The sequence below is a fragment of the Rattus norvegicus genome, chromosome 8 (assembly GCF_021556685.1).
Source record: "Rattus norvegicus strain SHRSP/BbbUtx chromosome 8, alternate assembly SHRSP_T2T, whole genome shotgun sequence".
In the NCBI taxonomy this organism is placed as follows: Eukaryota; Metazoa; Chordata; class Mammalia; order Rodentia; family Muridae; genus Rattus; species Rattus norvegicus.
In genome coordinates, this window is record NC_141541.1 from 57,309,224 (window position 1) to 57,333,938 (window position 24,715).

The following is a 24,715-nucleotide window of genomic DNA, read 5'->3' on the forward strand; positions in this document are numbered from 1 at the left end:
CATGAGTTGGGTCAATGGTCTTTCTCTTTGCATCTATGAGATTAACAAGGCTGGGGGCTGGGGGAGGGAGAGGTAGGAAGAAAGGAAAGGAGGACTGAAGGAAAGGAAAGAGAGAGAGGGAGAGGAGGGAGGTATTTATTTTGGCTCACAGTTCAAGGACACAGTCCATCATGGCGGGGAGTCATGGCAGTGGGAATTTGAAGCAGCTGGTCACGTTGTGTCCACACTCAGAAGGCAGAGGGTGGAGAATGCTGGTGCCCGGCTGCTTCCTGTTTGGTCTTCAGACTTGGATCTCTGTGCATGATATGGCGCAACCCACAATTAAGGTAGACCTTCCCATGTTAATATAAACTAGACAGCCTTTCACAGGAACCCCAGGGCCTTGCTCCTAGACCATGTCAAGTTGATAATCCTCACAGGCTCTACTCTTCGCTCCCCAGCAGCCCCCAGGGCCTTTGTGTGGTCATGGGCCTGAGCAGACAGTCTGGGCCTTCTCCTTAGATAGTTGAGAGCTCTGTTTCCCTTTGCAGTCACCACATAGAATGATGATTTCACTATTCTTTTCCATCTAAATGGAGCAGTTGGAGGCTCCAGGTGCATGCGGAGTGGATGGTCTCACTTCTCTGGTGGGTGTGCATGTTCTCCAGTGATGGACTATATACTAGGGTACCCCATAGTTTAATATTTTACTCCTGATGGAGCATTGGTTTTGGACAGGAATTATAATTAATGCTTGTGTCAAAATTCAAGAGGGCAGTGAGCAGTGTTTGTCACAGCATTACCTTGATCAGACCGGCAAGAAGCATGTAGCTGCTATGAATTCTGCTCTAACACATCCAAATGTCTCTAGCTCTTCGAAAACCGGTATTAAAAAAAAAAAAAAGCACATTTCACTTCGGGCTTTTCATTTGTTGGAAATAAATATTATTCATGAAGGTTTTGTTTGCACAGATGTTTGAAAGTGGCAGCCTGAAACCTTCTAACTTGTTTAGAAATAAAATATGAAATACTTAAAAAAAAACGATTTAATTTTTAAAGTGCAAGAAGCAATAATTTCAAGCACTAGGTCATCAAAGCAGGTTTTGATGCTGTTATTTCTTGTTAAAATTTAATCTGCATTTTAATACATGTTCTGGCCCTGAACTAAACATGTTAGGCAGAGATGGCCTTTTAAAATTCCTGAGGGGCTTTCTGAGTCATTCCGCTGTGAAATGGCTGGGAAGCACTGCCGTGGGAGAGAAAGAGGGAGTCTAAACCTCATAGTCAGAGAGGAACGGAGGCTGGAGAGTTTTCTGGGCTTCACTGTAAGGAAGCATCTCAACTGTTTATCCCTAGTTTCTCCTTCTTTAGCAGAGTTGCTCTAACTTGGACTTGAAAATGCCCTTCGGTGGTCTCTATGCTAAGGGTTTGGTCTCTAGCCTGTGTTGCTAGATCATGGGAGAAGGTTAGGTCACTGGGAGTATGTGTTTGAAAGGGGTATTGGGATGCCCACCTGCCTGCCCTCTTCCTGTCTCTTCCTGGCTGCCGTAAGGTGAACAGATTTATTTTATCTCATACTCCCACCACAATGTTCTAGGCTGCCACAGGCCCAAAGCAATGGGCTAAGCAACTGTGGGTGGCCATATTTCAAGGTGTGAGACCAAATAAGCCTTTCCTTGTTTCAAGTTGATTCATCACTTGAAGTAATGGTGGAAAACTATCCCACATAAGACTGTGAAGGGTGTGTGTATGTGTGTGTGTGTGTGTGTGTGTGTGTGTGTGTGTGTGTGTGTGTGTATGTGTGTTTGCAGTACTCGTATATAGTGCTTAATAGACATGACCTTTCAATGAATGTCAGCTTCATGCAGGCTTGCCTTGACTTGATACCTTGACAGTTGTCCCCATGTCTCAAATTGTTTTCTACCATATTATTTTGTTTTCATTTTATTCATAGCATTAAAGCTGTCTGATACAATCTCTTCCCTTTGCTTTACTACTGATTACACTCTCCCAGTCTGTAGAAGTTAAGGCCTGGTTCTTTCTCCCAGCCCCATGTTCCCTGAAATAAGATTTACAGATACCCAAACCATATAGCTAGGTTCTTCTCTGACTAGATATAACTTAAAATAATCCATACATTCTCCCACATGATTGGTTACCTGTGCTCAGATACCTTGAGTCCAAATCTCCCACCTGACACTCTCCCAGAATTCTCTCTGCCTCCCAAATGTTCCACCTCCCATATCCTGCCTATGCCATAGGCCATAGGCTTTTTAAATTGACAGGCGATGCATTCATACAATACACAAGATATTCTCTCTACAGTTGTCTTCATTGTTGCCTCTCCTATGTTTAGAGCGGCCTTGATGTAACTCAGTAAATATTTACTGAATGAATGTTGGAGGTCTTTCTCTTTTGCGTCTCTCATAAGTGGCAATGACATGCCACTTTTGTCTCTCCATTTCTTTATTTGTGACAACAGCGTGTTGGTCTAGGGCGACAGCTGACAAACTATACACATCTTGTGAGTTGAGTCTGGCCCACCATTTGTTCTTATAAATAAAGCTTTATTGGCACACACACATTCACTTGTTTACGTACTATCTGCAGGGCTCTTGCGTTATCATGGCAGAGGTGAGAAGTTCCAAAGATGTAGATTAGAAGCTTGTAATATTTGCTCTCGGGTTCTTAATGGAAAAGGCTTGCTGATCCCTGGCCTTCTTGAACTGTGAGATATTTATTCATGGGGGTATTTTTAGTATTCTGTGAACTATTTACACAATGTTCATGGCTCAGTGTGATAACAAATGGCTGATTGATTTTCTGCATCTCCTTTGGACTAGGCGATGACTTGACTTTTCAGATGTTAAACCTAGTCTTAAAGGTTCATTCATTTCTCCCCTGCTTTCCAGCTTTCTTTTCTAATGCAGAGAGGCCAAACCAGTGAGGCTGCTGTCGCATTGAAGTAGGCTTTAGCATTCTGTTGTCATCAGCTTAGCTTCCAGCTTGGAGCAGTTCTTGGCTTTAGGATTAATAAAGGATTCTAACTGGTGTTGCCCCAGTTTCAATGTCACAAAACATCAGCTGAGAACTGGAGGTGGGGAAGGAGGGTGGCGGGTTCCTTATTTCTCCAAGGAGCCTCTTCCCATTTTAAGCTCTCCACCCACACAGTTCCACAAAGCACTGTTTCAGGAGAGAGGCACGGGGTGTGATGGAAAAAACACAGGAGTTGGCATCAGAGAAATTTTGGTTCTTGCTCCATATCTGTCACTTACTGGTTACGTGACCTTGGGCTGGCAGCAGGCTGGCCCTCCTCAGATCTCAATCTACATTGTAAAGTGGACAGAGACTCATTGCTGCTTATGGGAGAACAGATTTCGTTATTTAATATACACTTTTCAAACAAGTGCAATATACATGCCAGGCATTGGTGTAGGTGTGGGAGACAGCAGATAGCTCAGGTTCCAGTGTAAGGAGGCAGACCCACAAGCAAGCAAATATTTAAACCAATGATGAATGCAGTTACAGAGGGGTGGAGGATAGTGGATGGGGATGGTTTGATTTAATTATATTCAAGGATTCCTCTTCAAAGAAGTGACCTTGAGGGCTGGAGAGATGGCTCAGTGGTTAAGAGCACTAACTGCTCTTCTAGAGGTCCTGAGTTCAATTCCCCAGCAACCACAGGGAGGCTCACAACCATCTGTAATGGTTAAACTCTTTTGTTGTGTCCTCTTTTGTTGTGTCTAAAGACAGCTATGGTGTACTCATATACATAAAATTAAATCTTAAAAAGTGACATTGAGTAATGACCAGAGAAAGTGAAGGAGAGAGGCCCAGGAATATCTAGGGGAATGGTAGTCTGTGTGAAAGAGGCTGAGTACCCTAAGGCCCGAGGCAGGAGCCTGATAGCTTGAGCTGAAGGAAGAAGTGTGGTTGGACAGAGAGGAGGTTGGGGCAATGTTGGGATTCTTTTCTAAAGAAAGTAGAAAACCAGTGGGGTTTGAGTGGATGTGTAACATGATCTAGTTTAAGTTTTTTTTCCCCAATGGATTTATTTATTATATATGAGTACACTGTAGCTGTCTTCAGACACACCAGAAGAGGGCATCAGATCCCATGACAGATGGTTGTGAGCCACCATGTGGTTGCTGGGAATTGAACTCAGGACCTCTGGAAGAGCAGTCAGTGCTCTTAACCACTGAGTGATCTCTCTAGCCCTAGTTTAAGTTTTAAAAGAATTTTGTAAACTATGTTTAAAATGCCCATTGTATTTCTTACCCATAGTGAACACAATAAACACTATATACTTCCTAGGGGTGGTATATATATGGAAAAAACACAGACCTATTTAAAAAGAATTATCTGTAGTTGAAGCAAGACATTTCTAGGTTAGCTGTGACAAAGCTCATATGAAAGGTGACAGGAGCCCAGCTACTATGCTGTGCCCATTCTGGCAGGCTGGGGCTCCCTCACAAGTCATTCATAATTGAAGCATGGGCAGAGCCTTGACCACAGCTTTTGCTCTCTCCCTCAGCTATGAGGTGGTCCAAGCCCATGCTGTCTCACTCAGGTCTGAGGTGGACCACTCTTCAGCCTTCAATAGCACTTAGAGGCTCTCAGATTGGGCTGGAGTGCATCGGGCAGGTTTGAAATTGGATCATGGAAATAGGAAATGATTGCAAGTGCTTTAGAAAGACAAATACCATTAAGCCTCTCAGATCTGCTCTCTGGAAAGCATTCTGCCCGGGCTGCTTAGTGTAGCTGTTGGGGCCATAGGGGAGATGGTAGTACTTTGATGGTGATGGATGGCAGTTTTGGAAGGGAGGGCAAAGGGAATGGTAGATGAGATTAAAATGGCCATGTGGAAAACAGACACATAGACCAATAGAGCAGAGTAGACAACCCAGATATAAACACACACAGGTACAGCTACCTAATTAAAATAAATACAATTTAGGATTTATCAGGGTTCCCCTGCTGCACCCTCCCCCTTCTAAGTAAAGACATAAATAACCAGAGGCTACAGTTGGATAAAGTGAAAGAAAAATCAGTGTCAAAGTAGACATCGTTTAACTACCCCTCCCCTTTCCAACAGCCCTTCCTCCCTCAGGATGGTTCCAGAGACATAGCACCTGAGTATACATCTCAGTCTAAGTAGAATGTGGTTGTCTCTGCGCAGGCCCTGGCAGGCTCTGAGATCATTAATCTCTAGCTTTTGATATCTTCCACACTTGCTTCCCCAAGAGTCACCAACTGGGGGCAAACTGAAGGTGTAGCCACCTGACTTTTGATAACAATTTCAATAACACACACTGGAGGAAAAAAAAACCCAGATTTGTTAACGAATGGTACAAAAACAAAACACAAACAAACCAACAAGACAAACAAACGATTAAGCAAAAACCCACCAAACCCCTCCCAAAACAAGTGCTACCAGAGAAACTGGATTTCCACACGTAGAAGAATGAAACTAGATCCGTATCTCTCACTCTGCTCCAAAGTCAATTCAAAATGAATGGAAAAATCTTACTGTAAGACCAGAAACCGCTAAAGGAAAACACTTGATTATACAGGCAAGGCCTCTCTGACAGGGACTCCAATAACACAGGGAATCAAGAGGTAACAGCGCAGGGTTATGTACAATTCAGAAGCCTCTGAACAGCAAAGGGAAGAACTCAGCAGATCGAGGACACAGCCAACAGAACGGGAGAAAAACTTTTTACCCCCATTTCATCTGACAGGGCACTAGTATCTAGAATCCATAAGAACACTCCAAAAATCAAATGTAAAAAAATGATCTAATCAATAAAGAGATGAATGAAACAAATGGTTCTCAAAAGAAACAATACAAGTGGGCAATAAACAGTTGATGCTAAGCATCCTTAGCTGTCACAGAAATACAACTGAAAACCATGTTGAGACTCATTTACTTTAGTCAGAATAGCTAACATCAAGAACACAAAGCAGAATGAACGCTGGTGAGGATGCAGGGGAAAGAGAAGCCCACATATACTGTTGATGGAATGAAAACTGGTGCAGCTGCTAAGGCAATCAGTTTGGAGGTTCCAAAAATACCAAGAGTGGAGAGTCCCATGTGAGTCAGCTATACCCAGGGAAGTCTGAATCTGCACACCACAAGGATACATTGACATCCATGACCACTCACAATAGTCAAGGGGTGAAGCCAGCCTAGATGCCCATCAATAGATGGAGGGACAAAGGCAACATGGCACATTGCACAGTAAAGTTTTACTTAGCCACACAGAGAATAAATCTTTATCTGTAGGAAAATGGATAGAAATGGAGATCATGTTAAGTGAAACAAGCCAGACTCCAGAAACACAAATTGCCATAGTTAGGGTTATTGTTGCTGTGATGGAACACCAAGAGAAACTGCTTTCATGTCAGATACATACTCACGCACATGTGTGCGTACACACACACACACACACACACACACACACACACACATTCTTTCTCTCCCATTCTCTCTTTCCCTCTCCCTCTCCCTTCAGTCTCCCCTCTCCTCTCCTTTCCTCTCCATCTGCTTTCACACACACACACACACACACACACACACACACACACACACACACACACACACACACACACATCCATTTTCTACATAGGAAAGAAAACAGGCAACATTTGTGTGCTAGCTACTTGGGGAGGAAAGGGTTTGTTTGGCTTACATATCCTGCATCACAGTCCATTAAGGGACGCCAAAGCAGGAAGTCAAACCTAGCAGGGACCTGAAGCAGAAGCTGATGGCCATGGAATGGGGTGGCTTACTGGGTTGCTCCTTACAGCTTGTTCATTCTGTTTTCTTATAGATCCCAGGATGCCATCTCAGGGGTACCCCACCAAAACTAGGCTGGTTTGGGTGACTTTAGTGATAAGAATGGGAGTGTCCCAGACATACCAATATGATGTTCCCACCGTGAGGACTGTCTAGGCTAGGGGCTTGCTGAGTGTGGGTGCAGTGTGGTGTTGCTGTCTAAACCATGAACGTTACCACATGCCAGACAATCCATATATCAAAAGCATACAGTTCCATCAACTCCAGTATGGTCACAGGGTTGCAAAGCCATTATTATTAACAGTTTAGAGCATTTTCATCGTCCCCAAAGGGATTCTATCCTTATTAGCAGTCACTCTGTGTTTTCAGTCCACTCTAGCCTTCCTGCTTAGCTCTAGACTGCCATTGTTAATCTACTTTGGATTTCTACTGATTTGACTATTTTGACATTTCATATAGATAGAATTGTGTAATATGTGGCACTTTATGATGCATCTCATTTTAGAATGATATCGCATGGTCTTGTGTACATGCTTGTATATTTGTGTATGTGTTCATGTTTGTGGGAGTGCATGTGCTGTAAGAGTGTGCAAACACATGTGTGCATATGTGTTTGGAGGCCAGAGGTCACTGGTTGTATCTCTTTTTTTTTTTTTTTTAAACAAGATCTCTCATTGGCCTGTAGTTGCTAAGGAGGCCAGGCTGGCTGGCCAGTAAGTCCAAAAGGTCCAATTATCTTTGTCTCCCCAGTGTTAGGATTATAAGCACGTGCCACTATGCCTGACTTTTTTTCAACATCAGTTCTGATACTGATGCTGGCACAGCAAGCACAGAATCCAACTGAATCATCTCTGCAGTGAGCTCTCTCATGATGAAACACCGATCAGCAGTTCATTCTCCTTCACTGCTGAATAACACTGTATTGTATGGATCTGTCACAGTTATTTATCCATTCGTGAATTGTTGGACATTTTTGCTTGTTGGGAATTTGTTGCTGTGAACGTTCTGTGCCAGTATTTAGGTGTGTCTGTCTGGTGGTCATTTTTCTAGGATACACAATTATCAGTGACATTTTGGGAGTCAAACAAGTGAGTCATGGAATCATGGGAACAGGTCATGGAAACCAATACCGAGACGGGAGTGTCAGGAGAAAGAAACTGGGCTTTCTGGAGGATGTAACGACATGGAGGAGACTGATGTCTCAAGTGCTTCCCCCAGTCTCTGGGGTGGTGGGATATGCTGGCTAGTTTTTGTCATCTTGACTTAAACTGGAACCAGTTTGGAAAAAAGGATCTCAATCGAGACATTACCTCCATCTGATTGGCCCATGGGCTTGTCTGTGTGGACATTTTCTTGATTAATGGTTGCTGTAAGAATGCCCAGCCCATTAGCCCAAATGCTTGAATTACCCTAGATGCACAGAACACATGAAACTCAAGACGGATGATCAAAATGTGAATGCTTCACTCCTTCTTTAAAAGGGGAACAAGAATACCCTTGGCAGGGAATAGGGAGGCAAAGATTAAAACAGAGACTGAAGGAACACCCATTCAGAGCCTGCCCCACATGTGGCCCATACATATACAGCCACCCAATTAGACAAGATGGATGAAGCAAAGAAGTGCAGGCCGACAGGAGCCGGATGTAGATCTCTCCTGAGAGACACAGCCAGAATACAGCAAATACAGAGGCGAATGCCAGCAGCAAACCACTGAACTGAGAACGAGACCCCTGTTGAAGGAACCAGAGAAAGGACTGGAAGAGCTTGAAGGGGCTCGAGACCCCATATGAACAACAATGCCAAGCAACCAGAGCTTTCAGGGACTAAGCCACTACCTAAAGACTATACATGGACTGACCCTGGACTCTGACCTCATAGGTAGCAATGAATATCCTAGTAAGAGCACCAGTGGAAGGGGAAGCCCTGGGTCCTGCTAAGACTGAACCCCCAGTGAACTAGATTGTTGGGGGGGCGGCAATGGGGGGAGGACGGGGAGGGGAACACCCATACAGAAGGGGAGGGGAAGGGGTTAGGGGAATGTTGGCCTGGAAACCGGGAAAGGGAATAACATTCGAAATGTAAATAAGAAATACTCAAGTTAATAAAGAAAAAAAAAAAAAAGAAAAGAAAAATGCCCGGCCCACTGTGGGTAGGTGATCCTGGGTTGTATAAAAGAGCGATCTGACCAAGCCATAGGATGTGAGCTGGTGACATCTTTCCTCTGTGTGCTCTGTTTTAGTTCCTACCTTGAGTTCCTGCCCTGGTTTTCCTGGATGGTGGGATATAATCTGTAAGATGAAATAAGGCATTTCCTCCTCATGCTACTTTTGGTCATGGTGTTTAACATTGCAATAGAAAGCAAACTAGAGCACAGGGATATTTGTCTGAGGACTAGATCAGTGGGTTGTGTGCAGAAACTGGTATTCTTAGGAGAATGAGTTAGACAGTCTGCACTAATTGGAGAGATGACACAGTGACAGCTGATTCTTATCTTGAGGGCAGAACGAAAAATAAAGGTGGTGTTTAGAGAACAAAGTCAGGGAAAGGAATAAAGGAGAATGGTGTCGCTGATGGCAACAGCCTTCTACCAAGTCGTGACATCCTATTCCATCACCTGAAGAAATACCAGCCTGTTTTCAAAGCCTCTCAGCACTATTTTGTCCTCATCAGTAGTGGATGAGGTTTCCAGTTCCTGCTACTCCTCGTCAGTACTCATTACTCTCTGCATCTTCTTACGTTATCACAGCGGATATGAAGAAGTATCTCACTGTAGTTTTGATTTCCCTGGTGCCCCTATTCATTTGGGGCTTGTGCTGTATACACACACACACACACACACACACACATATATATATATATATATATATATATATATATATATATATATGCATTTGGCACACTGGGACAGAACTGATGCTAAATAAGTGACGGGAAAATACTAAGCGTTAGAATGAGTCACCCCCCAATCCCCTTCCACTGCAGGGAATGGTATGTATATGGTCAGAGCGACTGGGCCATCAGTGCACTTGAGAAATGAAGGTGCTTTCCCCACCAGTGTGGAACAAGATTTTATCCAAAGAGTGAGTGCCATGATGCTAGATGGCTGTGAGCTCAGCCCTCCTAACAGTGAAATAGAAAATTCTGAAGAGATAGCAAAAGGATGAGAAGAACAAGGTCAGCATGTAGTCAGTTTAGTTCAAGGTTTTCTCATGGAAGGTGGCGATGGAGGCAGGTTTCCATGCTATAGAGAGCCAGCAGGGCAGTGGAGGGCAGAGTGTAGGGGCTTGGTGAGGGGGTCTGACTAGAGGCAATGCTGGGGGAAGGGCTGGTTGGGAATTAGATGCTTTGAATAATGGCACTTAACACTTCTAACTCATGAGCTTGCTCATTCTTCATTGGATAGGTACTTAGGACTGAAATTCCTGGGTCATGGGGTAAGTCCATGTGTACTTGCTGGGGGAACAACCAGACTGATTTCTAAAGTAGCCAAAGCCCTACTTTATAGTCCCATCAGCAGAGCATGAGGGTCCATGAGAAGTAGGGGCTGCTTGCAAGCCTCACGAGACCTAATGAGCTTTATCCAGAAATAAATGCACACAGTTTGGCATGTAATTTTTATGGATGTTGACAGCACTACTTAGAGCCCATGAGTGTCCCTACCTCATCATAGACATTGCTTGTTAGAAGCTTCCAGTAGACCTCTCTCTCTGAGTTTCTTTCTTATTTTTTTGTAAAGTGAGGATGATATGCAAGATACCTGCAGTTCCTTTCTGCCGCAAGGGCCTTTACTATTGTTCTAGCACTAAGGATGTATGTCTCCTGTGGTGATCATATCTGGGAGCCTTCTACCTTGGGGGAAGACCAGGGGAAGAGAGTTGGAATGGGACACGTGGTTGACAGTGCTGGAACCAACATTTAGGAATGACTTTGCTTGTCTTCTGTTTTTCAATGAATATATAGGAAGAAAAATGAATAAAATATACATTTCTACCTTATAAATAATGCATCCAACAATGTCCTAGAGAATTATTGCCTGTTGTCTGGCTTCGTGTTTATTTACAACTTCCCCCAAGAGTTTGAATTATTTGAGAACTTGGATGATAAATTTGGCTTGGCTCATAGTTATCACATGCATCGCCAAGTAACTCTTCTGAGGATGCTTCTTCAAGGGTCCCTGCTGTGCATAATACAGAGATCAGGGCTGGGATGACTAAGCTTCCTCCAGCATTCTGGGACATTGGTTTCTGCCAGGGTGGTAGAATTCCTGGAATGCTAACTGATAACATGGAAACATTCTCTCTGGGCCCAATTCTCATTTGAGACCAACTAGGGAACCTAACATTTTACTGGCAAGGTGGCCTACATTATAGACTTTTCACTTGCTGAATGGTGGAGCCTGAAAACTGATCATGAGAATTCCCTCAGCTCTAGCATTTTATAGTATGACTCTACTCCAACATTTTCACTGTGAAGATTATGACACTTCAAACTGACCAGCAATCCATACCAGGATAGAGAAGGACCATCTGAGAGATTGAAAAATATATATGACAAGGAGAGAGATGTGGTGATGTAGGACTGTAACCTCAGCTCCCAACAGGTAGAAGCAGAATGTCATGAACTTGAAGCTTGCCTGGGCAACATGAGGCCTTGTCTCACCAAAAGAAAAAAACGCAAACAAGTAAGTCAGTAAAAAGATAAATAAAGCTAAAACATAGATTCCAGGGAGTGAAGGTATGTGCCTGTAATCTCAGAGGCAGGCAGAGTTGGAAGGGTCTCCAATCAATGCTAGATAAGACTTAATGGTGAGACTTGAAAAATCCAATTAAACAAACAAGCAAACAAAACAGAATAAAACAAAACAAAACAAAAAACTTCAGGCTTGTAGGACAAGGGGTATTTGCAAGGTGTGGGATAGGACTTGGGGAAATACTTCCTTATTTTTTCCTTAATCATTGATTAGTATTTTTTTTGTTAAATAAAATTTTCTCTCTCACTAGTTTAACAAGGCAATCTAATGTATGTCAAGGTTGGACATCTGTGCTTTTAGGTAAGGACTAGAGTGCTTTATTTAATTAAATAAACATTTGTGAAATAACTAGTATGTACAAGATGCATGCTTGGTAACATTTCAAGCCACTATTTCTGCTCAGTTTATATTCTAATAAGACACACTGTCAACTTGTTGTGATCAAGAGTCACCTGCGGAGAGAATCTCACTGAGAGATTGTGTGGATCAGGTTGGCTTGTAGGTATCTCTGAGGAGCATTTTCTTGAATGTGTTAACTAGTATGAGAAGACTAAAAGTGGCTGACACTATTCCTTGGGTTTAGGTCCTCAGGTGTATAAGAGCAGAGAAAGCCAGCCAAGCAATCAGCATGCATTCCCTTTGCTCTGCCTCTGACTATGGAAGTGGTGTGATCAATTGTTTTAAGTTCCTATTACTGTGACTTCCAAACTATGGGCTGTAACCTGGAATCATGAGCTAAAATGAATCCTCGTTCTTCCCAGTTGCCTTTTTGTTAAGTTATTTTACTGCAGCAACAGAAAAGAAACCAATACAATCAGAGATGATACAAGAACTGGGGTCATGAGTTAGAATTATTGTGAGAGAAATTCTTGTTGATTCCCTTTTCCAAGAAAAACCTAATGTAAAACTACTACTGTGGGTGGAAGGTGCCAAGAGACAGACAGACAGATCCAGAATTCTATACAAGATGGTTTGATGGAGATTCAGTGATAAGAGTATGGTGAACGTTGGTAGCAAGATCAGTGGATTGTCACAGTTTGGGTCACAAGGAGGAAGTTTAAATAGTTGTCCTGACAAAAGTGACTTAGTCTAAGTTGTAACTATTTGTCAATGGATTTCAAGCTACTATCAATGATTTCAGACATATTCCTGGTAGCGATCAATCCGGGGTCTTGATATAAAGCTATATATATATATATATATATATATATATATATATATATATATATATATATATATATATATATATATATGTTCTAATAACATTTTTGTGTTTGTTGGTAGTGTTGCAGGAAACTTGGTAGGGAAAACTGGCCAGAGTTATTTAAGGACTCTCATGGTAGTTATGATTTAAGATGGAAGTAACCATATCAAGCCAAATTCTTACTAAATTCAATAATCATGAGCTAGGATTAGGTAATTATGAAAGATAATCAAATGCCTAATAACAAGGATTATTACTGAAGACTAGTTTCTCACCAGCAACTTCTACTGAAGTGATTTATTTTAAGTTCTGAACATCTGCGCTGTCAACTCAGGCTACTATACCCAGCTAAACTACCTGCAATAATTGGAAGAGAAAGAAAACCTTTGCCTGACAAAATTAGGCTAAAGGAATTCATGATCAATTGGCAGTTCTATAGAAGATACTGGAAAGAACCCTTCAGACTGAGAAGAAAGATAAAAACACTTTCATGGCACTAAAGGGCAACCTGAACCATATCATAATGGTAGCTCAGCAAATGAGGGCTAGCAAAATGCCAGACACTACAAACATCAGGAATTAGTGCACAAACTTATCACTAACAACTCTGAACATTTATAATCATCAAACAAAATATACAGATATAGATGTGGAGAAGTCATTGCCTTCAACTATGTACCCCACAGTGAGCCCACGGTGAGTCATAAAACAAAACAAAAGACATGAATTTGGCAAATAGGATGGTGGGGAGAAGACTAACAGAAATGAGGGGAGGGAGGTAAGAGAGTATAAGGGGTAAGAGTAATTAGAATGCACTACATACATTTTTGGAATTGTCAAAAAACAAATAGCAACAACAACAACAACAATAACACAAACAATAATAAAATAAATAAGATCCATCTATTTGTTGCCTCCAAGAGATGCATCAAAGACAGATACTGCCTTACACTGAAAAGACAGGAAAAATCATTCAGAGCTAGCAGATCAGGAAAAAGGGGCACCACTGTTTTCCACAATATAAATCCCAGGCTACAACTAGTCAGAAGAGATTAAAAAAGGTCAGGCCACTTTGTGCTGATTAAGGGGCAATTCATCAAGAAGACATTGCATTCTAACCCATACTCCCTGAATTGCAGCTAAAATTTACAAATGTAAAGAATTAATGAGAGATTGGGTCAAAAGAAAAACATCTTTTGAAGCTAATGATTAAAACAGTATGGCAATCATTCAGCAAGAAACTGATCTGAGAGAGATGAACAAGTGAATTGCTTATATTACAAGGTGATAGGCATTTAGGCAGGGCAGAGAGCAGGCTGTGGGCATGACCTGTCTAAACTTGGTGGAAATAGAAGAAGAGGAGGGGACTAGAGATGATAACAAGGTCAGAGAAGGTTGCCAGCTAAAACATGGGACACTAGTTAAAACTGAATTTCAGAGTAACAATGAGTATACTTTAAGTATTTGTGTATCTCTAAATGGGACATACTTGTACATGGGTATTATTTATTTATTGTTTCTATGAAATGCAATTTTAACCAGATACCTTGAACTTTTTTTTTTATTAACTTGAGTATTTCTTTCTTTCTTTCTTTTTTTTTTATTAACTTGAGTATTTCTTTCTTTCTTTCTTTTTTTTTTATTAACTTGAGTATTTCTTATATACATTTCGAGTGTTATTCCCTTTCCCGGTTTCAGGGCAAACATCCCCCTAATCCCTCCCCCTCCCCTTCTCTATGGGTGTTCCCCTCCCCATCCTCCCCCCATTGCCGCCCCCCAAAACAATCTAGTTCATTGGGGGTTCAGTCTTAGCAGGACCCAGGTCTTCCCCTTCCACTGGTGCTCTTACTAGGATATTCATTGCTACCTATGAGGTCAGAGTCCAGGGTCAGTCCATGTATAGTCTTTAGGTAGTGGCTTAGTCCCTGGAAGCTCTGGTTGCTTGGCATTGTTGTTCATAAGGGGTCTCGAGCCCCTTCAAGCTCTTCCAGTCCTTTCTCTGATTCCTTCAACGGGGGTCCTATTCTCAGTTCAAACTCTTCCAGTCCTTTCTCTGATTCCTTCAACGGGGGTCCTATTCTCAGTTCAGTGGTTTGCTGCTGGCATTCGCCTCTGTATTTGCTGTATTCTGGCTGTGTCTCTCAGGAGAGATCTACATCCGGCTCCTGTCGGCCTGCACTTCTTTGCTTCATCCATCTTGTCTAATTGGGTGGCTGTATATGTATGGGCCACATGTGGGGCAGGCTCTGAATGGGTGTTCCTTCTGTGTCTGTTTTAATCTTTGCCTCTCTATTCCCTGCCAAGGGTATTCTTGTTCCCCTTTTAAAGAAGGAATGAAGCATTCACATTTTGATCATCCGTCTTGAGTTTCATTTGTTCTAGGCATCTAGGGTAATTCAAGCATTTGGGCTAATAGCCACTTATCAATGAATGCATACCATGTGTGTTTTTCTGTGATTGGGTTACCTCACTCAGGATAATATTTTCCAGTCCCAACCATTTGCCTATGAATTTCATAAAGTCATTGTTTTTGATAGCTGAGTAATATTCCATTGTGTAGATGTACCACATTTTCTGTATCCATTCCTCTGTTGAAGGGCATCTGGGTTCTTTCCAGCTTCTGGCTATTATAAATAAGGCTGCGATGAACATAGTGGAGCACGTGTCTTTTTTATATGTTGGGGCATCTTTTGGGTATATGCCCAAGAGAGGTATAGCTGGATCCTCAGGCAGTTCAATGTCCAATTTTCTGAGGAACCTCCAGACTGATTTCCAGAATGGTTGTACCAGTCTGCAATCCCACCAACAATGGAGGAGTGTTCCTCTTTCTCCACATCCTCGCCAGCATTTGCTGTCACCTGAGTTTTTGATCTTAGCTATTCTCACTGGTGTGAGGTGAAATCTCAGGGTTGTTTTGATTTGCATTTCCCTTATGACTAAAGATGTTGAACATTTCTTTAGGTGTTTCTCAGCCATTTGGCATTCCTCAGCTGTGAATTCTTTGTTTAGCTCTGAACCCCATTTTTAATAGGGTTATTTGTCTCCCTGCGGTCTAACTTCTTGAGTTCTTTGTATATTTTGGATATAAGGCCTCTATCTGTTGTAGGATTGGTAAAGATCTTTTCCCAATCTGTTGGTTGCCGTTTTGTCCTAACCACAGTGTCCTTTGCCTTACAGAAGCTTTGCAGTTTTATGAGATCCCATTTGTCGATTCTTGGTCTTAGAGCATAAGCCATTGGTGTTTTGTTCAGGAAATTTTTTCCAGTGCCCATGTGTTCCAGATGCTTCCCTAGTTTTTCTTCTATTAATTTGAGTGTATTTGGTTTGATGTGGAGGTCCTTGATCCACTTGGACTTAAGCTTTGTACAGGGTGATAAGCATGGATCGATCTGCATTCTTCTACATGTTGACCTCCAGTTGAACCAGCACCATTTGCTGAAACGCTGTCTTTTTTCCATTTGATGGTTTTGGCTCCTTTGTCAAAAATCAAGTGCCCATAGGTGTGTGGGTTCATTTCTGGGTCTTCAATTCTGTTCCATTGGTCTATCTGTCTGTCTCTGTACCAATACCATGCAGTTTTTATCACTATTGCTCTGTAATACTGCTTGAGTTCAGGGATAGTGATTCCCCCTGAAGTCCTTTTATTGTTGAGGATAGTTTTAGCTATCCTGGGTTTTTTGTTATTCCAGATGAATTTGCAAATTGTTCTGTCTAACTCTTTGAAGAATTAGATTGGTATTTTGATGGGATTGCATTGAATCTGTAGATCGCTTTTGGTAAAATGGCCATTTTTACTATATTAATCCTGCCAATCCATGAGCATGGGAGATCTTTCCATCTTCTGAGGTCTTCTTCAATTTCTTTCTTCAGAGTCTTGAAGTTCTTATTGTACAGATCTTTTACTTGCTTGGTTAAAGTGACACCGAGGTACTTTATATTATTTGGGTCTATTATGAAGGGTGTCGTTTCCCTAATTACTTTCTCAGCTTGTTTCTCTTTTGTGTAGAGGAAGGCTACTGATTTATTTGAGTTAATTTTATACCCAGCCACTTTGCTGAAGTTGTTTATCAGCTTTAGTAGTTCTCTGGTGGAACTTTTGGGATCACTTAAATATACTATCATATCATCTGCAAATAGTGATATTTTGACTTCTTCTTTTCCGATCTGTATCCCCTTGACCTCCTTTTGTTGTCTGATTGCTCTGGCTAGAACTTCAAGAACTATATTGAATAAGTAGGGAGAGAGTGGGCAGCCTTGTCTAGTCCCTGATTTTAGTGGGATTGCTTCAAGTTTCTCTCCATTTAGTTTAATGTTAGCAACTGGTTTGCTGTATATGGCTTTTACTATGTTTAGGTATGGGCCTTGAATTCCAATTCTTTCCAGGACTTTTATCATGAAGGGATGTTGAATTTTGTCAAATGCTTTCTCAGCATCTAATGAAATGATCATGTGGTTTTGTTCTTTCAGTTTGTTTATACAATGGATCACGTTGATGGCTTTCCGTATATTAAACCATCCCTGCATGCCTGGGATGAAGCCTACTTGATCATGGTGGATGATTGTTTTGATGTGCTCTTGGATTCGGTTTGCCAGAATTTTATTGAGTATTTTTGCATCGATATTCATAAGGGAAATTGGTCTGAAGTTCTCTTTCTTTGTTGTGTCTTTGTGTGGTTTAGGTATAAGAGTAATTGTGGCTTCATAGAAGGAATTTGGGAGTGCTCCATCTGTTTCAATTTTGTGGAATAGTTTGGATAATATTGGTATGAGGTCTTCTATGAAGGTCTGATAGAATTCTGCACTAAACCCGTCTGGACCTGGGCTCTTTTTGGTTGGGAGACCTTTAATGACTGCTTCTATTTCCTTAGGAGTTATGGGTTGTTTAACTGGTTTATCTGTTCCTGATTTAACTTCGGTACCTGGTATCTGTCTAGGAAATTGTCCATTTCCTGAAGATTTTCAAGTTTTGTTGAATATAGGCTTTTATAGTAAGATCTGATGATTTTTTGAATTTCCTCTGAATCTGTAGTTATGTCTCCCTTTTCATTTCTGATTTTGTTAATTTGGACACACTCTCTTGGTCCTCTCGTTAGTCTGGCTAAGGGTTTATCTATCTTGTTGATTTTCTCAAAGAACCAACTTTTGGTTCTGTTGATTCTTTCTATGGTCCTTTTTGTTTCTACTTGGTTGATTTCAGCTCTGAGTTTGATTATTTCCTGCCTTCTACTCCTCCTGGGTGTATTTGCTTCTTTTTGATCTAGAGCTTTTAGGTGTGCTGTCAAGCTGCTGACATATGCTCTTTCCTCTTTCTTTCTGTAGGCACTCAGTGCTATGAGTTTTCCTCTTAGCACAGCTTTCATTGTGTCCCATAAGTTTGGGTATGTTGTACCTTCATTTTCATTAAATTCTAAAAAGTTTTAAATTTCTTTCTTTATTTCTTCCTTGACCAGGTTATCATTGAGTAGAGCATTGTTCAATTTCCACGTATATGTGGGCATTCTTCCCTTATTGTTATTGAAGACCCGTTTTAGGCCATGGTGGTCTGATAGCACGCATGGGATTATTTCTATCTTTCTGTATCTGTTGAGGCCCGTTTTTTGACCAATTATATGGTCAATTTTGGAGAAAGTACCATGTGGAGCTGAGAAGAAGGTATATCCTTTTGCTTTAGGATAGAATGTTCTATAAATATCTGTTAAGTCCATTTGGCTCATGACTTCTCTTAGTCTGTCTATGTCTTTGTTTAATTTCTGTTTCCATGATCTGTCCATTGATGAGAGTGGGGTGTTGAAATCTCCTACTATTATTGTGTGAGGTGCAATGTGTGTTTTGAGCTTTAGTAAGGTTTCTTTTACGTATGTAGGTGCCCTTGTATTTGGGGCATAGATATTTAGGATTGAGAGTTCATCTTGGTGGATTTTTCCTTTGATGAATATGAAGTGTCCTTCCTTATCTTTTTTGATGAATTTTAGTTGAAAATTGATTTTATTTGATATTAGAATGCCTACTCCAGCTTGATTCTTCAGACCATTTGCTTGGAAAGTTGTTTTCCAGCCTTTCACTCTGAGGTAGTGTCTGTCTTTGTCTCTGAGGTGTGTTTCCTGTAGGCAGCAGAATGCAGGGTCCTCGTTGCGTATCCAGTTTGTTAATCTATGTCTTTTTATTGGGGAGTTGAGACCGTTGATGTTGAGAGATATTAAGGAATAGTGATTATTGCTTCCTGTTATATTCATATTTGGATATGAGGTTATGTTTGTGTGCTTTTCTTCTCTTTGTTTTGTTCCCAAGACGATTAGTTTCTTGCCTCTTCTAGGGTATAGCTTGCCTCCTTATGTTGGGCTTTACCATTTATTATCCTTTGTAGTGCTGGATTTGTAGAAAGATATTGTGTAAATTTGGTTTTGTCATGGAATATCTTGGTTTCTCCATCTATGTTAATTGAGAGTTTTGCAGGATACAGTAACTTGGGCTGGCATTTGTGTTCTCTTAGGGTCTGTATGACATCTGTCCAGGATCTTCTGGCTTTCATAGTTTCTGGCGAAAAGTCTGGTGTGATTCTGATAGGTTTGCCTTTATATGTTACTTGACCTTTTTCCCTTATTGCTTTTAATATTCTTTCTTTATTTTGTGCATTTGGTGTTTTGACTATTATGTGGCGGGAGGTGTTTCTTTTCTGGTCCAGTCTATTTGGAGTTCTGTAGGCTTCTTGTATGCCTATGGGTATCTCTTTTTTTAGGTTAGGGAAGTTTTCTTCTATGATTTTGTTGAAGATATTTACTGGTCCTTTGAGCTGGGAGTCTTCACTCTCTTCTATACCTATTATCCTTAGGTTTGATCTTCTCATTGAGTCCTGGATTTCCTGTATGTTTTGGACCAGTAGCTTTTTCTGCTTTGCATTATCTTTGACAGTTGAGTCAATGATTTCTATGGAATCTTCTGCTCCTGAGATTCTCTCTTCCATCTCTTGTATTCTGTTGGTGAAGGTCATATCTACAGCTCCTTGTCTCTTCTTTTGGTTTTCTATATCCAGGGTTGTTTCCATGTGTTCTTTCTTGATTGCTTCTATTTCCATTTTTAATTCCTTCAACTGTTTGATTGTGTTTTACTGGAATTCTTTCAGGGATTTTTGTGACTCCTCTCTATGGGCTTCTACTTGTTCTCTAAGGGAGTTCTTCACGTCTTTCTTGAAGTCCTCCAGCATCATGATCAAATATGATTTTGAAACTAGATCTTGCTTTTCTGGTGTGTTTGGATATTCCATGTTTGTTTTGATGGGAGAATTGGGCTCCGATGATGCCATGTAGTCTTGGTTTCTGTTGCTTGGGTTCCTGCGCTTGCCTCTCACCATCAGATTATCTCTAGTGTTACTTTGTTCTGCTATTTCTGACAGTGGCTAGACTGTCCTATAAGCCTGTGTGTCAGGGGTGCTGTAGACCTGTTTTCCTGTTTTCTTTCAGCCAGTTATGGGGACAGAGTGTTCTGCTTTCAGGCGTGTAGTTTTTCCTATCTACAGGTCTTCAGCTGTTCCTGTGGGCCTGTGTCTTGAGTTCACCAGGCAGGTCACTTGCAGCAGAAAAGTTGGTCTTATCTGTGGTCCCGAGGCTCAAGTTTGCTCGTAGGGTGTTACTTACGAGTCCTCCGCGGTGGCAGCAACCAAGAAGATCTGCGCCGCTGTTTCCGGGAGCTTCCATACACCAGGGTTCCAGATGGCGTTTGGTGTTTTCCTCTGGTGTCAGAGATGTGTGCAGAGTGCAGTCTCTTCTGGTTTCCCAAGCGTGTCTGCCTCTCTGAAGGTTTAGTTCTCCCTCCCACGGGATTTGGGTGCAGAGAACTGTTTATCCGGTCTGTCCCTTCAGGTTCCGGCGGTGTCTCAGGCAGGGGTCCTGCCGCTCCTGGGCCCTCCCCCACGGGAGCCCAGAGGCCTTATACATTTTCCTCTTGGGCCAGGGATGTGGGCAGGGGTGGGCAGTGTTAGTGGTCTCTTCCACTCTGCAGCCTCAGGAGTGCCTACCTGACCAGGCGGTGAGGTCTCTCTCCCACGGGGTTTGGGAGCAGAGAGCTGCTCCGGGCAGGGATCCGCCGATTTGGGACTCCCCCCCCTGCTAAATACCGGAAGTGCCCGGTCCTGGAGGAATTTTGCCTCTGTGTGTCCTGAGTTCACCAGGCAGGTCACTTGCAGTAGAAAAGTTGGTCTTACCTGTGGTCCAGAGGCTCAAGTTTGCTCGTGGGGTGCTGCCTACGAGCTCTCCGAGGCGGCAGCCACCTTGAACTTTTATTTGCTAATTCTGTCTGTAGTATCTGAAGAAGATGATTGTGATACAACTTTTAATTTAAAAATCCAGGCCTGGGGGAGATGGCTCCACGGATAAATCACTTACCTTGAAAGCATGAAAACTGAGTTTGGATCCCATATTTGGATCCCATATGCTGGGTGTCATGACTGCTGGTAATCCCAGCTTTTGGGACGAACAGATGGGATTCCTAGAGCAAGCTTGATAGTTAGTCTAGTCAGAACTGCCAAGTTCTGTGAGGGACTTTGCCTCATTGAACACAGTTGAGAATGAATGAAGAAGACAACTGATATCGTCTCCAGGCCTCCAGACTTATGCATAAGCCAATACTGTGTACACACAAGTGTGCCCACACACATGAAAACACACGCTTATACATATATATTATACACACAAAATTAATAAAAATTAGGTATATAGGATGGAAAGTATTAAAAATGTCCAGATATGTGTCTGTATATATTTAGTAAAATTCTGCCTCTGTTTTCCCTAGATGCTCCTTGGTCAGTACTATTATTTTTACTTTTCTTAGGTTTCTGTAACTACTGTGTATTGCACAATTTGTCTGGTTTGCTCAAATCTACACTCCAAGGCCATAGAAGAGACAGGGTGCTTCAGAGAATGGCTGGGAACTACAAGGAATTATTGGCTGATTGCTGAATTATTGAATAAACTGTATACACCTTCCTCCTTCTCCTCTTTCTCTTCCTTCTCCTGTTCCTCCTCCTCATACTCATTCTTCTCCTTCTTTCTGCCATTATCAGGCACCACTGAACTACATTTCCCTAATGGTTACTTTTTATTTTTTTTAAATTATGAAATGATTGTGATCTTTATGGACCACAGAGCATTCGTGAGAGATACATTTTCTTTTCCATTTTTGTGTGTGCACGCAGGTGCACACATGAGTGTTTGGGCCCATGTACATGGAGGCCAATGGCCAGCCTCAGGTATTGTGCATTAGGATGGTCATCCAGCTTCGTTGTTGAGGTGAGGTCTATCTCAAAGCACTGTTAGGAGAGATGTCTGGCTAGTGAGCATTGCTTCTCCATGTAGGGTGGTGGAGGCTCTTGTGCTTTTCAGTAAGGAAGGGGACTGACTGGAGGTAGTCACAGAGGCTCAACTATAAAAGTTTCTCCTACCTTAGGGCTCATCCTTGCAAGGAAGACACCTTGAGGAGCACAGGCTAACTTGTGGACACTAATCCACGCTGAGAGAGACACCAGAAGTCACTTTTTATCACTAAATCCATTTGTGACCTATTGATCCAGACATCCTCAATTACTTATTCATTTAGCACATAGTTCTGTGCTGAGACCAACTAGGTTCTGGGGTCACTGAGGAGTGGACGTTTGCAGAGGTTTGCAGACGTACCTGGCTAACCAAGCCCTGCTGTGTCTGCTTTCACTTTACAACCTACCCTCATCCATGGTTGCCCATGGTTACTGGGTACTGTCCTCCTCTCTCACTTCCCCTCCAGGTGGAGCTCAGTCCTGCCTCTGGCTTTTGATTTTGCTGTCCCCTCTGCTGGAGTACTCTTGGGAAGTTCACAAGAAAGGCTCATTTTCCTGTGAAGCTCAAAGCTCATCTGTTATCCCCTTAGAGAAGCTGCCATGGTCTCCTTTGTGTTGCTATTCTTCGGCGTTCACTCCATTGTGTTTGGTTTGTCCTGCCTTGGGTTTTGGCCTCCTCTAATATTTGCTTCCTCCTACCATTCCCCCATAGTCCTCACCCCCTCTCTCTTTGGTCTCTTTCCTCTTCCAGATAGCCCCCTTTCTGCTTTTACTCATATATGCATGTATATTATACATTTATTTAAATCTAGGTTCTGTGCTTCAGGGAATGTGTGGTGTTTGTTTCCTCAGTGTTGTCCCTTTATTATTGTTAGCTTCACCTGTCAACTTCACACACACACACACACACACACACACACACACACACAGAGTCACATGGGAAAAGGGAACCTCGGCTGAAGAATTTCCTCCATCAGATTGGCCTGGGGCCACATCTGTGTGGCATTTTATTAATCGCTAATTGATATTGGAGAGCCCAGCACACTAAGGACAGTGCCATCCTTGGGCAGGTGGTACTGGGCTAGATAAGAAAGCAGGAAGTGCAAGACGGAGGGAGCAAGCCGGAGGGAGCAAGCCGGTAAGGAGTATGTGTGTATGTATGTGGGTGAATGTGTACATGCATGTTGGAGGCCAGGTAGACAAATTAGGTATTGGTTCTCAGGAGTCATCTATTCTGTTTTTCCTCTTTGAGACACGGTCCCTCATGGTCTTGGCACTCACCAAGTAGGCTAGAATAGCTGAGTCTCAGATATATGACTATCTCCATCTCTCCATCTCTGGGTGATAAAGGAGTGTCACCACACCCAGCAGCTTAAACACGGGTTCTGGGAATGTGCCATCTCCCCAGCCTGAGATTTTACTCTTTGATCCCAGATTCTGCTCAGCAGGTAGCTGAGTTCTGAATCATCTCGCTAGTATTCGACCTGCTATTTCTCAGCAATCCTTTCCTCTGCAAGTAATAAGGGGGTGAGCAAGTCAGAAAGGGGCCAGGTGAGGGATGCCAGGCCTCTTCCTGCAGGCTGGTCTTGATTGGCTAATCTTCTCTCAGTGGATCTGATCACTGAAGCCTTTGTCTATCTTACCATCCGAGTCACACGTCTCTGACTGTGATCAGAGATGAACAAAGATAATATTTTTTTAACTGTTCATCAAACGACTGTACCAGAAAAAGAACTGAGCTGTGTCAGGTGTGAGGGGTTCTCGATGGACTCTTGCCAGCTCCCGCAGCTCCCGTCAAGCCTATAAGTGGCTCTTCTAAAGTGTCTGTGAAATTTATCTGGGGCGGATCTCAGATACATTTTTTTTTCCTTTTTAGAAAACCAAGCGTTTGCTTCTCTCCAGCCCCCTCTCACAGTGCTTTTTAATTGAGTGCTGACTTTGTTCTGATAAATCCCTTGTCCTTTTCTCCTGGCAGTTGTCCAAGGACCCGCATAGAACCGGTCTTCAGGGCTGTTTGGCTTCTGGGTCAAGACACTTGACCTCATCTTAACAACCACTTTTCTTTTTTCTACCGGCACTTTTGAAATCTCTTTTCAGTCTTTGTTCTAGATTTTCTAATCTGGGGATCATTGTCCTCCCTGAAAAGAGAGAAAGAAAGTAGGTGAGGGGCACTGCCCTTTACTACTTTAAACCATCCATATTAGTGCCAGAGAGAACAGTTGACTGCCGTTTTCCCAAACCCTTACCCTATGCCTCAGTTTTGTTCTTATTTGCCTGATAGGTCATCGTTGCATAATCATTACAGCCAATCAGAAGGGTAAGAAATATTTTCACAAATAGGGAAAGTGGGTCTCAGGAAGGTTAAGAGATGTGCTCAAGGTCATGTGCCTGGCATTTACAGCAGCTCCTATTTGAATCTCTTCTCTATTCATCATCTCGAGTCTCCCCCAAAAGGCCTTTTATGGTGGTGTCTCAGCTCATTTTGAACTCTAGCTTTCCTGACATTATTCTTAAAGGTCTGTGTCACTCCTTTGTATTCATCCCGGGTAAGCAGGTTCCATTCGAAGCAGAGTCATTTGCAACTGTACTGTCAGAATTTCATCTTTAAAGCCAGCCTTCAGGGCAGGTGTTCACTGAGGGTATTGGGTCATGGGATCAGCCTGTCTTTGTTCTCAAGG

General features: G+C 42.3%; 1 long non-coding RNA gene across 1 annotated transcript in view; it reads left to right on the forward strand.

Moving 5' to 3' along the window:
- The window catches only part of LOC134480047 (uncharacterized), a 71,179-nt gene that overhangs the window by 8,790 nt on the left and 37,674 nt on the right, over positions 1–24,715 (forward strand). The gene's annotated exons all lie outside the window — the stretch shown is intronic.